Below are 5762 nucleotides of genomic sequence, written 5' to 3' on the forward strand. Positions count from 1 at the left end.
GGTTGCAGGGAAAAGTGCCGGGTGTGGTGGAGCTGGAGGGGAGTGTGGAGCGGACAAGGGAGTCACGGAGAGAGTTGTCCCTCCGGAAAGCAGATAAGGGTGGGGAGGGAAAGATGTCTTTGGTGGTGGGGTTGGATTGCAGATGGCGGAAGTGTCGGAGGATGATGCGTGATGGCGAAAGTGTAAGGTGCTTGGAAAAGTAAATGAGATTTTGAGCTTTTTACAGGTTCATTCGAACTGTCTTGCTTTACAATTATAAACCTAAAGAACAAAAGCAAAACAATTCAGATGAACCTGTATAAAATACCGCAATATTGTGTCCAATTTTGGATGTTAAATTTTAGGATAGATGTGAAGTTATGCACAAAAGGATTGTGAAAATATTTCAGAGATGAGAAATTTTAGTTACAAAGATGGATTGAAGAATTTGATAGATTCACTGTTTCCTGAGATTGAGAGGAGATTTGATAGCGCTATCTAAAATCATGAGGCATCTAAGCAGTGTAGATTTTCAGAAACAGTTCATGTTTGTAAGAGTTACAGAACCAAAGGATACTAATTTAAGGTGATTGTAAAAAGAAGCAATTGTGAGGAAAATCTTTTGTAAGCAGCAAGTAGTTAGGATGTGGAAGGCGCTGCCTGAGATTGTGATTGAGGCAGGTTCAATCATCACTTTCTAAGGGGAATTGGACAAGAACCTGAAGAGAAAGCACATTTTGGGCTGTAGAGAAAGGGTTGGGAAGTGAAACTACCAGAGTTCCTTACACATGGAGCCCAAAGGATAAAGCAAGTTAACTGATCATCTACTGTACCACTCAATGAATATATAATTATAAATTGAAGAAATCCAACTCTACAATTGTCAAATTTGTTTCCACAACACAGAAGATGCTTGGCAGTGAATAGGACTTATCATACTATCAAAGAATGATCATTAGACTAAGATTGATAAACCTTGATGTTTTGAAGCAAATAAAGTCTATATCTACACTGCTAGTATAAGGACTTCATCTCACCATACATTTAAATGGGGATCTGTATTATGAGGTGATCCTTACAGGCAGCAACCTCTGAGTTTTCTGCATTTAGGCTCTGCCAGAATTTGCTGTCCCATTTGTCCATAATTAATGGTGAGCTCTGATAGAATCATTGTTACTTTCCCAGCTGTATTCTAGCCCAATGTGTTTCTAACGAAGTTTGTTGACTCTCATGATCCAACAGAAAATGGAGATCTATCAAATAATGTATTAAGAAGTACAAGTTCAGGTAAATAAACAGCAGAATAGAACTGCCTTGTGGATTTTGGGAGCTTGCATTCACCAGGCTGTGTAAAATTAATGGAATACTTTTGCAGCCAAGTGCATATGGGGAGAAACATCACTGATCTAACCTGACAGAAATAAGGAAAGTGCAGATTAAATGCTGATCTCGATGGACAAGTGTGGGATGATGACTGCAGTGCTATCAGCACTTATTTTTCTGAGGTGATAAAACTGTGACTATACAAAATTTATGGGCAAATAAAGGCTAGTTGGTTCATCAGGCCTACCCACACCTCATGACAGATGGAACCTTACTGTCTATGCATTTCTTTTCATTAGTCCATACAATGCACGGCAGCCTCCCCAACCCAGTCCTCCAGCTTTTGTCCCTTGTCGTTGAAGCTTTGTAATCTCCTGCGAGAGGTAAAGAGAGAGATACAAAAATATAGGATCTATAATGGAATAAAGACCTTGTATATTTTATTTATTCTTGGGGTGCAAGCATTTCTGAAAAGACCTGTCATTAAAGTGTGGAGCTTCCTAGACCATTTTAGAGGGCAGTTCAAGGTTTACCAGATCACTGTTGGTCTGGAAGGGCAGATTTACTTTCCCTAAAATTACATAAACAGATTTTTTAGACATTCATTCACAGAATGAGGCTGTGGCATGGTTATCATTAGACTCTTAATTCAAGGTTTTTATTGAATTCAATTGAATTCAAATTCCACGATCTGCCACAGTGGGATTTGAACCTGGGTCCTCATAACATTAACGGGGTCTCTGGATTAATAGTCTAGCAATAATACTACTAGGTGATCGCCTCCTCTTTTCATATGACTACAGTTTCATGATTATTATTAATGAGACTAGCATTTAACAATTAATTGAATTAAATTTGGATTTGAATTTATGGCCCCACAGGATTAGTTCAGACCTTTGCATTACTCATTCAGTTGTATTGCCTCCATGCCACTGCTCTCTTGTGATCTCTGACCCAGTCAGCAACCAACTAGTCCAGCTCCTTGCATGAAGGTAATGTAGAGTCAGCACCCATCCACAAGCCAACAACGCAGTCCTGACAATCACCACTCTCAAGGAAAGGAAGAATCACCAGACACCCAGTCAATTTCTACACTTATAAAAATAAAGGCAATCGAATCATATCTTTACGCCTGGCTATGAACCAACAAGAGCATGACAGGAGAAGAGTCGACTTAATTTTCAGCCTTTTAAGTAGGTTATTTAAAGGAAGTGTCCCTGTCCACAGGACGTGGGCCTATTAGTCCCTTTAGGTCAAGGAAACTGGAAATCAATAATCTTGATGAATTTCTTTAGCTCCGTGGGAGCATTGGGAAAAACTTGCCTGATTATTTTCGAATAGCGAAGCAAGATGCTTTATGTCCACTGAAGGGGACAGGTGAGGCCTCCAATTCATATCCCATCAGAACGACCTGCTCTACTTAAGGGTAAGGACCACATTTCCAAAAGCACTCAGTGGCTGTAAAACATTTTGGAACATCCTGACATTATAAGCGGTACTACATGAATGAAAACTACGTTACTCCTACAACAGAGGACATCCTGTGGGATGTGAATGCTTTTTTTAAGTTCATCATTGCTAATTGTTGATCAGTGGGTAGCACTCTCACCTCTGATTTGAGATGTTCATGAGTTCAAACACCATTCCAGAGATCTGAGCATATACAGAAGACAATGGCACATTGGTAATATCATGAGACTAGTGGCCCATACGAACAGCGTGGGAATATAGATTGAATCCTCACTCTGGCAGCTGGTGGAGTTGAAATTTAATTAATAAAATCTGGAATGCAAAAGCTATTTCCAATAATGGTGACCATCATAACTATCACTGATCGGTGTAAAGGCCCATCTGGTATACTAAGGGCCTTCAGCTATACAGGACAATAGAGAGACAGCATATGGACTACTGTGTACTGGTAACTGTACCTACAAAAATATATTAATGTTTTGGAAGTAGTTCAGAGAAGGGTTACTAGACTAGTACTTGAAATGAGCAGATTGTCTTACAAGGAAAGGATAGGACTGTATCGTTTGGCATTTAGAGGTGTCATACTTGACTCAATTGAAACATACAGCAATGAAATAAAATCCAGATTGTTTGTTTGTTAGTGATGTTTTAGGGATGAAAATTGGACAGAACATGAAGAAGAACTGCTCTGCTCCTGTTTGAAATAGCACCTTTGGGTTATTTAAATTCACTTGGGACAGCAGACAAGGCTTAAACTCAGCTGTTCTTCTAAATAGAGACAACAAGGTGTAGAGTTGGATGAACACAACAGGCCAAGCAGCATCAGAGGAGCAGGAAAGCTGCCGTCTCGGGTCTGGACCCTTCTTCAGAAAAGGGTTTTTCTTGGAACTGGGCATGGAGCTGTCCATCTTCACAGGAAGCTTGAGTATGTCCAGCTATGATCCTTATAAATCAGCATGTCCTCTTTCCATGATCAAGGCTATGGGAAGAGTGGAGGTTGGAGGGAGCCGATTAACCATAGGAAGACTGCTTTTGCTATTCAGACATGCTAGCAAATTAACCAACACAATATTTAAAATATGAAAGGAATTTATTTCTTTTTGTGAGAGTGCGCCGTGAATTAACATTGACTGTCACCGGATATTTCTCATTTAAAATTGATAAACCACTAAGATTAAAATTCTCCATTTTCTCTTGTTATGCAAATACTTTGCATTTGCAAGTGTTAGCTTTTGGCTTTGACCATTTATAGCTTTATAACTGTTGTGTAACCTACATTGGCAAGATGCAGCATTAAATTATTACAGGAATTATTAACTGAACAGATTTTTGTTATATATATGCACCTTCTATCAACGATTAAACAGAATGATCATCTAACAATAAGGCATTTTGCCTGTAGCACCCCTACCAAATAAACAATTAGTGGTGTGCTCGTTAATGTTTGTTTTGCCACTGTTAACTAATTAGATCTGTTAAGTACTTGAATCGCAGCCACAAAAACATACTAACTTGATTATGTCAATGAGATACAGAGAGGACAGGAGGGAATATTACATTAAACATAGCCACAGAGTAAAATGCCGGTTTTAAAATGCTTAAGGAGCATTTTATCATCGAGATCGCTGCTGTAAATAGAAATAATTCAATGTGTAGAGGATTCTCATCTGAACAAAAAATTGCCTTTGTTTTCAAGTGGGAAATTACCTCAAGAAATTCAGACCAAAAACAAGCACATGGGATCAGGTTACTGCAGTCTTTATCGTTGCCCGCATTCCCATAACTGCTTTCTTTAAATAGAAACACTTGCATTAAAATAATGCTTTATCAAATCTCCCAGAAACATCTTAAGGAACTTCATGTGCAGTGGGTTAGAGAGGCTGATTTGTTGTAGGCAAGCACAAGAGTTGTTAATGTACAGAAAGATCCCATTAACAGCAATTAGGCAAAAGACTGGTTAATTTCCTTTTTTCAGCTGAGGGAACAGTTATTCCCAACATCCCAGGTCAGATTCCTGATCTGAGAACAAATTATCGCACATGCTGGAACCTGTACTCCAAACAACAAATGCTGGAGATCACATTGGGTCAGACATGTAGCCTCAAAACGTTAGCTTGCTCTCTCTCCATAGATTCCTAATCTTCTTTCAATGTTCTGCTATCTTCAAGGACACTTTGATGCACAGTGCTTTAGTACAATACCTCACATAGAGAATGCTGCTTTAAAGTGTGTGACACTTTCTCAGTATTGAGTATAAGCATGCATAAGATTCTTCAAATCTTCAAAAATGGTGCTTACTTCGAGATCTTCCAGTTCTGGTCTTTTGTTTATCCCTGACTATTTTTTAATATGTATATTCCATCATTTCCCCTAATAGGTAAGGACACAACTGAAAGTGGTGGAATATATAACCTACTCGTGTCAGTAACTCTGGAATTCTCTCCGTAAACCTTTCTACCTTGCAACCTACATTCTCCTTTATTGTATACCTTAAACGGATCACTTTGACACAGCTTTTGATCATCTATCCACCGTCACCTCATTTGAGTCAGCATCAAATTCTGTTCAATAATGCTCCTGTTAAGCATCTCAGGATGTTATGTTATAGGTGCTATATAAATGCAATTTCTGTTGTAACTCGGAGAATAGAAGATGTCACCAACATGTATTTCGACAAAGCAGCTTCTTTTCTTCCTCTGGTTCAGTTTTTGGTCAAGAAAGGTATCTCTCGGGTTGTCTGAAATCACCACATTGATGTTTGTATCAGCAAGTCATACCATGCATCAATGTCACGTATGGTGAGGTTACAGTATCCAGAGATATGAAGCAAAGATGAATAAATAAAATTCAGGTATAGACCAAAAAGGTTATGATCAGATCCTGTTACAGAAACCTGAGGACAAAATCTAGCCTGGCTTCCTAATACAGTACTTCCCTGTCAGGAGTGTCATCCCTCAAATGAAGCATTAAACTAAGACCCTGTCTTCCCT

Source organism: Rhincodon typus, chromosome 13 (genome assembly GCF_021869965.1).
Source record: "Rhincodon typus isolate 14 chromosome 13, sRhiTyp1.1, whole genome shotgun sequence".
In the NCBI taxonomy this organism is placed as follows: domain Eukaryota; kingdom Metazoa; phylum Chordata; class Chondrichthyes; order Orectolobiformes; family Rhincodontidae; genus Rhincodon; species Rhincodon typus.